General features: G+C 64.2%; 10 non-coding genes across 10 annotated transcripts; all 10 read right to left on the bottom strand.

The window, feature by feature from the left end:
- Positions 1 to 550: 550 nt before the first annotated feature.
- LOC128912113 (5S ribosomal RNA) lies at positions 551 to 669 on the bottom strand. The gene has a single exon (XR_008467444.1). It is a non-coding gene; the product is annotated as a 5S ribosomal RNA (ribosomal RNA).
- A 1,136-nt stretch (positions 670 to 1,805) lies between these two features.
- Positions 1,806 to 1,924, bottom strand: LOC128912173 (5S ribosomal RNA). Its single transcript, XR_008467504.1, has one exon. It is a non-coding gene; the product is annotated as a 5S ribosomal RNA (ribosomal RNA).
- A 1,146-nt stretch (positions 1,925 to 3,070) lies between these two features.
- LOC128912152 (5S ribosomal RNA) lies at positions 3,071 to 3,189 on the bottom strand. The gene has a single exon (XR_008467483.1). It is a non-coding gene; the product is annotated as a 5S ribosomal RNA (ribosomal RNA).
- Positions 3,190 to 4,325: 1,136 nt separating this feature from the next.
- LOC128912084 (5S ribosomal RNA) lies at positions 4,326 to 4,444 on the bottom strand. Its single transcript, XR_008467415.1, has one exon. It is a non-coding gene; the product is annotated as a 5S ribosomal RNA (ribosomal RNA).
- A 1,148-nt stretch (positions 4,445 to 5,592) lies between these two features.
- On the bottom strand, positions 5,593 to 5,711 carry LOC128911970 (5S ribosomal RNA). The gene has a single exon (XR_008467303.1). It is a non-coding gene; the product is annotated as a 5S ribosomal RNA (ribosomal RNA).
- A 1,135-nt stretch (positions 5,712 to 6,846) lies between these two features.
- LOC128912137 (5S ribosomal RNA) lies at positions 6,847 to 6,965 on the bottom strand. Its single transcript, XR_008467468.1, has one exon. It is a non-coding gene; the product is annotated as a 5S ribosomal RNA (ribosomal RNA).
- Positions 6,966 to 8,116: 1,151 nt separating this feature from the next.
- Positions 8,117 to 8,235, bottom strand: LOC128912112 (5S ribosomal RNA). Its single transcript, XR_008467443.1, has one exon. It is a non-coding gene; the product is annotated as a 5S ribosomal RNA (ribosomal RNA).
- A 1,137-nt stretch (positions 8,236 to 9,372) lies between these two features.
- Positions 9,373 to 9,491, bottom strand: LOC128912051 (5S ribosomal RNA). The gene has a single exon (XR_008467383.1). It is a non-coding gene; the product is annotated as a 5S ribosomal RNA (ribosomal RNA).
- Positions 9,492 to 10,639: 1,148 nt separating this feature from the next.
- Positions 10,640 to 10,758, bottom strand: LOC128912083 (5S ribosomal RNA). The gene has a single exon (XR_008467414.1). It is a non-coding gene; the product is annotated as a 5S ribosomal RNA (ribosomal RNA).
- A 1,136-nt stretch (positions 10,759 to 11,894) lies between these two features.
- On the bottom strand, positions 11,895 to 12,013 carry LOC128911969 (5S ribosomal RNA). The gene has a single exon (XR_008467302.1). It is a non-coding gene; the product is annotated as a 5S ribosomal RNA (ribosomal RNA).
- Between the last annotated feature and the right edge of the window lie 719 nt (positions 12,014 to 12,732).

Genomic DNA, 12,732 nt, shown 5'->3' with positions numbered 1-12,732 from the left:
CCCAACAACCCAAAAAACCTCCACAAGCCTCCCACGTGCCCTGCAGCCCCACACACCCACCCGCCTGCCGCAACCACACACGCACCTGCCCCCCCGACACAACCCCCCACCCGCAACACCAAAACGCTCAACACCCCTCCGCCCGCCCCCAAAAGCCTACAGCACCCAACATGCCACGCGCAACACTCCAGAAAACCTCCACACCCCTGCCACATGGCCCGCAGCCCCACACACCCGCCCGCCTGCCGCAACTACACCCGCACCTGCCCCAACACAGCCCCCCAAAATACTTACACACCACTCCCACACGCCCCGCGCCCTCCAGCCCCACACACCCACCCGCCTGCCGCAACACCCCACGCGCAACACCAAAACACTCAACGCCCCCCCGCCTGCCGGCAAAAGCCTACAACAGCCCAAAAAACCTCCACAAGCCTCCCACGCGCCCCGCAGCCCCACACACCCACCCGCCTGCCACAACGACACCCGCACCTGCCCCCCTGCCGGCCGCAACAGCAAAACGCGCAGCGCCCCTCCGCCCGCCGGCAAAAGCCTACAGCACCCGGTATTCCCAGGCGGTCTCCCATCCAAGTACTAACCGGGCCCGACCCTGCTTAGCAGCCGAGATCAGACGAGATCGGGCGTTCTCAGGGTGGTATGGCCGTAGGCACCCCTCTGCCCCACAACAGCCCTCTCCACACCCACCACCCACACCGCCCTCCCGCACTCACGCACACAACAACGCCTCACACCACACACACACACACAAACACACACGCAACACACGCACCTACCCACAACACACCTCACACAAAACAACACCCCACACGCAACACCCCGCAAAAAATACACACCCCTCACCACACGCACCCTGCCCTACACACACACACACGCACCCGCCTCACGCAACAACACACGCACCTGCCACAACACAACACCCCACACACAACACCACTAAATACTTACACCACACTCACGCACCACACGCGCCCTACAGCCCCACACACCCTCCCTCCTCCCGCAACAACACCCGCACCTGCCCCGACGCCTGCCAGAATACCCCACTCGCAACACCACAACGCTCGCCAGACGCTCCGCCCGACGCCAAAATCATACACCACCCAACACCCCAAAAGACCTCCACACCCCTGCTACACGCCCCGCAGCCCCGCACACCCACCCGCCTGCCGCAACACCCCACTCGCAACACCAAAACACTCAACGCCCCCCCGCCTGCCGGCAAAAGCCTACAGCACCCAACAACCCAAAAAACCTCCACAAGCCTCCCACGTGCCCTGCAGCCCCACACACCCACCCGCCTGCCGCAACCACACACGCACCTGCCCCCCCGACACAACCCCCCACCCGCAACACCAAAACGCTCAACACCCCTCCGCCCGCCCCCAAAAGCCTACAGCACCCAACATGCCACGCGCAACACTCCAGAAAACCTCCACACCCCTGCCACATGGCCCGCAGCCCCACACACCCGCCCGCCTGCCGCAACTACACCCGCACCTGCCCCAACACAGCCCCCCAAAATACTTACACACCACTCCCACACGCCCCGCGCCCTCCAGCCCCACACACCCACCCGCCTGCCGCAACACCCCACGCGCAACACCAAAACACTCAACGCCCCCCCGCCTGCCGGCAAAAGCCTACAACAGCCCAAAAAACCTCCACAAGCCTCCCACGCGCCCCGCAGCCCCACACACCCACCCGCCTGCCACAACGACACCCGCACCTGCCCCCCTGCCGGCCGCAACAGCAAAACGCGCAGCGCCCCTCCGCCCGCCGGCAAAAGCCTACAGCACCCGGTATTCCCGGGCGGTCTCCCATCCAAGTACTAACCGGGCCCGACCCTGCTTAGCTTCCGAGATCAGACAAGGTCGGGCGTTCTCAGGGTGGTATGGCCGTAGGCATCCCTCTGCCCCACAACAGCCCTCTCCACACCCACCGCCCACACCGCCCTCCCGCACTCACGCACACCCCCACGCACACAACAACGCCTCACACCACACACACACACAAACACACACGCAACACACGCACCTACCCACAACACACCTCACACAAAACAACACCCCACACGCAACACCCCGCAAAAAATACACACCCCTCACCACACGCACCCTGCCCTACACACACACACACGCACCCGCCTCACGCAACAACACACGCACCTGCCACAACACAACACCCCACACACAACACCACTAAATACTTACACCACACTCACGCACCACACGCGCCCTACAGCCCCACACACCCTCCCTCCTCCCGCAACAACACCCGCACCTGCCCTGACGCCTGCCAGAATACCCCACTCGCAACACCACAACGCTCGCCAGACGCTCCGCCCGACGCCAAAATCATACACCACCCAACACCCCAAAAGACCTCCACACCCCTGCTACACGCCCCGCAGCCCCGCACACCCACCCGCCTGCCGCAACACCCCACTCGCAACACCAAAACACTCAACGCCCCCCCGCCTGCCGGCAAAAGCCTACAGCACCCAACAACCCAAAAAACCTCCACAAGCCTCCCACGTGCCCTGCAGCCCCACACACCCACCCGCCTGCCGCAACCACACACGCACCTGCCCCCCCGACACAACCCCCCACCCGCAACACCAAAACGCTCAACACCCCTCCGCCCGCCCCCAAAAGCCTACAGCACCCAACATGCCACGCGCAACACTCCAGAAAACCTCCACACCCCTGCCACATGGCCCGCAGCCCCACACACCCGCCCGCCTGCCGCAACTACACCCGCACCTGCCCCAACACAGCCCCCCAAAATACTTACACACCACTCCCACACGCCCCGCGCCCTCCAGCCCCACACACCCACCCGCCTGCCGCAACACCCCACGCGCAACACCAAAACACTCAACGCCCCCCCGCCTGCCGGCAAAAGCCTACAACAGCCCAAAAAACCTCCACAAGCCTCCCACGCGCCCCGCAGCCCCACACACCCACCCGCCTGCCACAACGACACCCGCACCTGCCCCCCTGCCGGCCGCAACAGCAAAACGCGCAGCGCCCCTCCGCCCGCCGGCAAAAGCCTACAGCACCCGGTATTCCCAGGCGGTCTCCCATCCAAGTACTAACCGGGCCCGACCCTGCTTAGCAGCCGAGATCAGACGAGATCGGGCATTCTCAGGGTGGTATGGCCGTAGGCACCCCTCTGCCCCACAACAGCCCTCTCCACACCCACCGCCCACACCGCCCTCCCGCACTCACGCACACAACAACGCCTCACACCACACACACACACACAAACACACACGCAACACACGCACCTACCCACAACACACCTCACACAAAACAACACCCCACACGCAACACCCCGCAAAAAATACACACCCCTCACCACACGCACCCTGCCCTACACACACACACACGCACCCGCCTCACGCAACAACACACGCACCTGCCACAACACAACACCCCACACACAACACCACTAAATACTTACACCACACTCACGCACCACACGCGCCCTACAGCCCCACACACCCTCCCTCCTCCCGCAACAACACCCGCACCTGCCCCGACGCCTGCCAGAATACCCCACTCGCAACACCACAACGCTCGCCAGACGCTCCGCCCGACGCCAAAATCATACACCACCCAACACCCCAAAAGACCTCCACACCCCTGCTACACGCCCCGCAGCCCCGCACACCCACCCGCCTGCTGCAACACCCCACTCGCAACACCAAAACACTCAACGCCCCCCCGCCTGCCGGCAAAAGCCTACAGCACCCAACAACCCAAAAAACCTCCACAAGCCTCCCACGTGCCCTGCAGCCCCACACACCCACCCGCCTGCCGCAACCACACACGCACCTGCCCCCCCGACACAACCCCCCACCCGCAACACCAAAACGCTCAACACCCCTCCGCGCGCTCCCAAAAGCCTACAGCACCCAACATGCCACGCGCAACACTCCAGAAAACCTCCACACCCCTGCCACATGGCCCGCAGCCCCACACACCCGCCCGCCTGCCGCAACTACACCCGCACCTGCCCCAACACAGCCCCCCAAAATACTTACACACCACTCCCACACGCCCCGCGCCCTCCAGCCCCACACACCCACCCGCCTGCCGCAACACCCCACGCGCAACACCAAAACACTCAACGCCCCCCCGCCTGCCGGCAAAAGCCTACAACAGCCCAAAAAACCTCCACAAGCCTCCCACGCGCCCCGCAGCCCCACACACCCACCCGCCTGCCGCAACCACACCCGCACCTGCCCCCCTGCCGGCCGCAACAGCAAAACGCGCAGCGCCCCTCCGCCCGCCGGCAAAAGCCTACAGCACCCGGTATTCCCGGGCGGTCTCCCATCCAAGTACTAACCGGGCCCGACCCTGCTTAGCTTCCGAGATCAGACGAGATCGGGCGTTCTCAGGGTGGTATGGCCATAGGCACCCCTCTGCCCCACAACAGCCCTCTCCACACCCACCACCCACACCGCCCTCCCGCACTCACGCACACCCCCACGCACACAACAACGCCTCACACCACACACACACACACAAACACACACGCAACACACGCACCTACCCACAACACACCTCACACAAAACAACACCCCACACGCAACACCCCGCAAAAAATACACACCCCTCACCACACGCACCCTGCCCTACACACACACACACGCACCCGCCTCACGCAACAACACACGCACCTGCCACAACACAACACCCCACACACAACACCACTAAATACTTACACCACACTCACGCACCACACGCGCCCTACAGCCCCACACACCCTCCCTCCTCCCGCAACAACACCCGCACCTGCCCCGACGCCTGCCAGAATACCCCACTCGCAACACCACAACGCTCGCCAGACGCTCCGCCCGACGCCAAAATCATACACCACCCAACACCCCAAAAGACCTCCACACCCCTGCTACACGCCCCGCAGCCCCGCACACCCACCCGCCTGCCGCAACACCCCACTCGCAACACCAAAACACTCAACGCCCCCCCGCCTGCCGGCAAAAGCCTACAGCACCCAACAACCCAAAAAACCTCCACAAGCCTCCCACGTGCCCTGCAGCCCCACACACCCACCCGCCTGCCGCAACCACACACGCACCTGCCCCCCCGACACAACCCCCCACCCGCAACACCAAAACGCTCAACACCCCTCCGCCCGCCCCCAAAAGCCTACAGCACCCAACATGCCACGCGCAACACTCCAGAAAACCTCCACACCCCTGCCACATGGCCCGCAGCCCCACACACCCGCCCGCCTGCCGCAACTACACCCGCACCTGCCCCAACACAGCCCCCCAAAATACTTACACACCACTCCCACACGCCCCGCGCCCTCCAGCCCCACACACCCACCCGCCTGCCGCAACACCCCACGCGCAACACCAAAACACTCAACGCCCCCCCGCCTGCCGGCAAAAGCCTACAACAGCCCAAAAAACCTCCACAAGCCTCCCACGCGCCCCGCAGCCCCACACACCCACCCGCCTGCCACAACGACACCCGCACCTGCCCCCCTGCCGGCCGCAACAGCAAAACGCGCAGCGCCCCTCCGCCCGCCGGCAAAAGCCTACAGCACCCGGTATTCCCAGGCGGTCTCCCATCCAAGTACTAACCGGGCCCGACCCTGCTTAGCTTCCGAGATCAGACGAGATCGGGCGTTCTCAGGGTGGTATGGCCGTAGGCACCCCTCTGCCCCACAACAGCCCTCTCCACACCCACCACCCACACCGCCCTCCCGCACTCACGCACACAACAACGCCTCACACCACACACACACACACAAACACACACGCAACACACGCACCTACCCACAACACACCTCACACAAAACAACACCCCACACGCAACACCCCGCAAAAAATACACACCCCTCACCACACGCACCCTGCCCTACACACACACACACGCACCCGCCTCACGCAACAACACACGCACCTGCCACAACACAACACCCCACACACAACACCACTAAATACTTACACCACACTCACGCACCACACGCGCCCTACAGCCCCACACACCCTCCCTCCTCCCGCAACAACACCCGCACCTGCCCCGACGCCTGCCAGAATACCCCACTCGCAACACCACAACGCTCGCCAGACGCTCCGCCCGACGCCAAAATCATACACCACCCAACACCCCAAAAGACCTCCACACCCCTGCTACACGCCCCGCAGCCCCGCACACCCACCCGCCTGCTGCAACACCCCACTCGCAACACCAAAACACTCAACGCCCCCCCGCCTGCCGGCAAAAGCCTACAGCACCCAACAACCCAAAAAACCTCCACAAGCCTCCCACGTGCCCTGCAGCCCCACACACCCACCCGCCTGCCGCAACCACACACGCACCTGCCCCCCCGACACAACCCCCCACCCGCAACACCAAAACGCTCAACACCCCTCCGCGCGCTCCCAAAAGCCTACAGCACCCAACATGCCACGCGCAACACTCCAGAAAACCTCCACACCCCTGCCACATGGCCCGCAGCCCCACACACCCGCCCGCCTGCCGCAACTACACCCGCACCTGCCCCAACACAGCCCCCCAAAATACTTACACACCACTCCCACACGCCCCGCGCCCTCCAGCCCCACACACCCACCCGCCTGCCGCAACACCCCACGCGCAACACCAAAACACTCAACGCCCCCCCGCCTGCCGGCAAAAGCCTACAACAGCCAAAAAACCTCCACAAGCCTCCCACGCGCCCCGCAGCCCCACACACCCACCCGCCTGCCGCAACGACACCCGCACCTGCCCCCCTGCCGGCCGCAACAGCAAAACGCGCAGTGCCCCTCCGCCCGCCGGTAAAAGCCTACAGCACCCGGTATTCCCGGGCGGTCTCCCATCCAAGTACTAACCGGGCCCGACCCTGCTTAGCTTCCGAGATCAGACGAGATCAGGCGTTCTCAGGGTGGTATGGCCATAGGCACCCCTCTGCCCCACAACAGCCCTCTCCACACCCACCACCCCACACCGCCCTCCTGCACTCACGCACACCCCCACGCACACAACAACGCCTCACACCACACACACACACACAAACACACACGCAACACACGCACCTACCCACAACACACCTCACACAAAACAACACCCCACACGCAACACCCCGCAAAAAATACACACCCCTCACCACACGCACCCTGCCCTACACACACACACACGCACCCGCCTCACGCAACAACACACGCACCTGCCACAACACAACACCCCACACACAACACCACTAAATACTTACACCACACTCACGCACCACACGCGCCCTACAGCCCCACACACCCTCCCTCCTCCCGCAACAACACCCGCACCTGCCCCGACGCCTGCCAGAATACCCCACTCGCAACACCACAACGCTCGCCAGACGCTCCGCCCGACGCCAAAATCATACACCACCCAACACCCCAAAAGACCTCCACACCCCTGCTACACGCCCCGCAGCCCCCGCACACCCACCCGCCTGCCGCAACACCCCACTCGCAACACCAAAACACTCAACGCCCCCCCGCCTGCCGGCAAAAGCCTACAGCACCCAACAACCCAAAAAACCTCCACAAGCCTCCCACGTGCCCTGCAGCCCCACACACCCACCCGCCTGCCGCAACCACACACGCACCTGCCCCCCCGACACAACCCCCCACCCGCAACACCAAAACGCTCAACACCCCTCCGCCCGCCCCCAAAAGCCTACAGCACCCAACATGCCACGCGCAACACTCCAGAAAACCTCCACACCCCTGCCACATGGCCCGCAGCCCCCACACACCCGCCCGCCTGCCGCAACTACACCCGCACCTGCCCAACACAGCCCCCCAAAATACTTACACACCACTCCCACACGCCCCGCGCCCTCCAGCCCCACACACCCCCCGCCTGCCGCAACACCCCACGCGCAACACCAAAACACTCAACGCCCCCCCCGCCTGCCGGCAAAAGCCTACAACAGCCCAAAAAAACCTCCACAAGCCTCCCACGCGCCCCGCAGCCCCACACACCCACCCGCCTGCCACAACGACACCCGCACCTGCCCCCCTGCCGGCCGCAACAGCAAAACGCGCAGCGCCCCTCCGCCCGCCGGCAAAAGCCTACAGCACCCGGTATTCCCAGGCGGTCTCCCATCCAAGTACTAACCGGGCCCGACCCTGCTTAGCAGCCGAGATCAGACGAGATCGGGCGTTCTCAGGGTGGTATGGCCGTAGGCACCCCTCTGCCCCACAACAGCCCTCTCCACACCCACCACCCACACCGCCCTCCCGCACTCACGCACACAACAACGCCTCACACCACACACACACACACAAACACACACGCAACACACGCACCTACCCACAACACACCTCACACAAAACAACACCCCACACGCAACACCCCGCAAAAAATACACACCCCTCACCACACGCACCCTGCCCTACACACACACACACGCACCCGCCTCACGCAACAACACACGCACCTGCCACAACACAACACCCCACACACAACACCACTAAATACTTACACCACACTCACGCACCACACGCGCCCTACAGCCCCACACACCCTCCCTCCTCCCGCAACAACACCCGCACCTGCCCCGACGCCTGCCAGAATACCCCACTCGCAACACCACAACGCTCGCCAGACGCTCCGCCCGACGCCAAAATCATACACCACCCAACACCCCAAAAGACCTCCACACCCCTGCTACACGCCCCGCAGCCCCGCACACCCACCCGCCTGCTGCAACACCCCACTCGCAACACCAAAACACTCAACGCCCCCCCCGCCTGCCGGCAAAAGCCTACAGCACCCAACAACCCAAAAAACCTCCACAAGCCTCCCACGTGCCCTGCAGCCCCACACACCCACCCGCCTGCCGCAACCACACACGCACCTGCCCCCCCGACACAACCCCCCACCCGCAACACCAAAACGCTCAACACCCCTCCGCGCGCTCCCAAAAGCCTACAGCACCCAACATGCCACGCGCAACACTCCAGAAAACCTCCACACCCCTGCCACATGGCCCGCAGCCCCACACACCCGCCCGCCTGCCGCAACTACACCCGCACCTGCCCCAACACAGCCCCCCAAAATACTTACACACCACTCCCACACGCCCCGCGCCCTCCAGCCCCACACACCCACCCGCCTGCCGCAACACCCCACGCGCAACACCAAAACACTCAACGCCCCCCCGCCTGCCGGCAAAAGCCTACAACAGCCCAAAAAACCTCCACAAGCCTCCCACGCGCCCCGCAGCCCCACACACCCACCCGCCTGCCGCAACGACACCCGCACCTGCCCCCCTGCCGGCCGCAACAGCAAAACGCGCAGCGCCCCTCCGCCCGCCGGCAAAAGCCTACAGCACCCGGTATTCCCGGGCGGTCTCCCATCCAAGTACTAACCGGGCCCGACCCTGCTTAGCTTCCGAGATCAGACGAGATCGGGCGTTCTCAGGGTGGTATGGCCGTAGGCACCCCTCTGCCCCACAACAGCCCTCTCCACACCCACCACCCACACCGCCCTCCCGCACTCACGCACACCCCCACGCACACAACAACGCCTCACACCACACACACACACACAAACACACACGCAACACACGCACCTACCCACAACACACCTCACACAAAACAACACCCCACACGCAACACCCCGCAAAAAATACACACCCCTCACCACACGCACCCTGCCCTACACACACACACACGCACCCGCCTCACGCAACAACACACGCACCTGCCACAACACAACACCCCACACACAACACCACTAAATACTTACACCACACTCACGCACCACACGCGCCCTACAGCCCCACACACCCTCCCTCCTCCCGCAACAACACCCGCACCTGCCCCGACGCCTGCCAGAATACCCCACTCGCAACACCACAACGCTCGCCAGACGCTCCGCCCGACGCCAAAATCATACACCACCCAACACCCCAAAAGACCTCCACACCCCTGCTACACGCCCCGCAGCCCCGCACACCCACCCGCCTGCCGCAACACCCCACTCGCAACACCAAAACACTCAACGCCCCCCCGCCTGCCGGCAAAAGCCTACAGCACCCAACAACCCAAAAAACCTCCACAAGCCTCCCACGTGCCCTGCAGCCCCACACACCCACCCGCCTGCCGCAACCACACACGCACCTGCCCCCCCGACACAACCCCCCACCCGCAACACCAAAACGCTCAACACCCCTCCGCCCGCCCCCAAAAGCCTACAGCACCCAACATGCCACGCGCAACACTCCAGAAAACCTCCACACCCCTGCCACATGGCCCGCAGCCCCACACACCCGCCCGCCTGCCGCAACTACACCCGCACCTGCCCCAACACAGCCCCCCAAAATACTTACACACCACTCCCACACGCCCCGCGCCCTCCAGCCCCACACACCCACCCGCCTGCCGCAACACCCCACGCGCAACACCAAAACACTCAACGCCCCCCCGCCTGCCGGCAAAAGCCTACAACAGCCCAAAAAACCTCCACAAGCCTCCCACGCGCCCCGCAGCCCCACACACCCACCCGCCTGCCACAACGACACCCGCACCTGCCCCCCTGCCGGCCGCAACAGCAAAACGCGCAGCGCCCCTCCGCCCGCCGGCAAAAGCCTACAGCACCCGGTATTCCCGGGCGGTCTCCCATCCAAGTACTAACCGGGCCCGACCCTGCTTAGCTTCCGAGATCAGACGAGATCGGGCGTTCTCAGGGTGGTATGGCCATAGGCACCCCTCTGCCCCACAACAGCCCTCTCCACACCCACCACCCACACCGCCCTCCCGCACTCACGCACACAACAACGCCTCACACCACACACACACACACAAACACACACGCAACACACGCACCTACCCACAACACACCTCACACAAAACAACACCCCACACGCAACACCCCGCAAAAAATACACACCCCTCACCACACGCACCCTGCCCTACACACACACACACGCACCCGCCTCACGCAACAACACACGCACCTGCCACAACACAACACCCCACACACAACACCACTAAATACTTACACCACACTCACGCACCACACGCGCCCTACAGCCCCACACACCCTCCCTCCTCCCGCAACAACACCCGCACCTGCCCCGACGCCTGCCAGAATACCCCACTCGCAACACCACAACGCTCGCCAGACGCTCCGCCCGACGCCAAAATCATACACCACCCAACACCCCAAAAGACCTCCACACCCCTGCTACACGCCCCGCAGCCCCGCACACCCACCCGCCTGCTGCAACACCCCACTCGCAACACCAAAACACTCAACGCCCCCCCGCCTGCCGGCAAAAGCCTACAGCACCCAACAACCCAAAAAACCTCCACAAGCCTCCCACGTGCCCTGCAGCCCCACACACCCACCCGCCTGCCGCAACCACACACGCACCTGCCCCCCCGACACAACCCCCCACCCGCAACACCAAAACGCTCAACACCCCTCCGCCCGCCCCCAAAAGCCTACAGCACCCAACATGCCACGCGCAACACTCCAGAAAACCTCCACACCCCTGCCACATGGCCCGCAGCCCCACACACCCGCCCGCCTGCCGCAACTACACCCGCACCTGCCCCAACACAGCCCCCCAAAATACTTACACACCACTCCCACACGCCCCGCGCCCTCCAGCCCCACACACCCACCCGCCTGCCGCAACACCCCACGCGCAACACCAAAACACTCAACGCCCCCCCGCCTGCCGGCAAAAGCCTACAACAGCCCAAAAAACCTCCACAAGCCTCCCACGCGCCCCGCAGCCCCACACACCCACCCGCCTGCCACAACGACACCCGCACCTGCCCCCCTGCCGGCCGCAACAGCAAAACGCGCAGCGCCCCTCCGCCCGCCGGCAAAAGCCTACAGCACCCGGTATTCCCAGGCGGTCTCCCATCCAAGTACTAACCGGGCCCGACCCTGCTTAGCTTCCGAGATCAGACGAGATCGGGCGTTCTCAGGGTGGTATGGCCGTAGGCACCCCTCTGCCCCACAACAGCCCTCTCCACACCCACCACCCACACCGCCCTCCCGCACTCACGCACACAACAACGCCTCACACCACACACACACACACAAACACACACGCAACACACGCACCTACCCACAACACACCTCACACAAAACAACACCCCACACGCAACACCCCGCAAAAAATACACACCCCTCACCACACGCACCCTGCCCTACACACACACACACGCACCCGCCTCACGCAACAACACACGCACCTGCCACAACACAACACCCCACACACAACACCACTAAATACTTACACCACACTCACGCACCACACGCGCCCTACAGCCCCACACACCCTCCCTCCTCCCGCAACAACACCCGCACCTGCCCCGACGCCTGCCAGAATACCCCACTCGCAACACCACAACGCTCGCCAGACGCTCCGCCCGACGCCAAAATCATACACCACCCAACACCCCAAAAGACCTCCACACCCCTGCTACACGCCCCGCAGCCCCGCACACCCACCCGCCTGCTGCAACACCCCACTCGCAACACCAAAACACTCAACGCCCCCCCGCCTGCCGGCAAAAGCCTACAGCACCCAACAACCCAAAAAACCTCCACAAGCCTCCCACGTGCCCTGCAGCCCCACACACCCACCCGCCTGCCGCAACCACACACGCACCTGCCCCCCCGACACAACCCCCCACCCGCAACACCAAAACGCTCAACA

The sequence above is a fragment of the Rissa tridactyla genome, chromosome 6 (genome assembly GCF_028500815.1).
Source record: "Rissa tridactyla isolate bRisTri1 chromosome 6, bRisTri1.patW.cur.20221130, whole genome shotgun sequence".
Lineage (NCBI taxonomy): Eukaryota > Metazoa > Chordata > Aves > Charadriiformes > Laridae > Rissa > Rissa tridactyla.
This window is presented reverse-complemented; position numbering and strand designations above follow the sequence as displayed.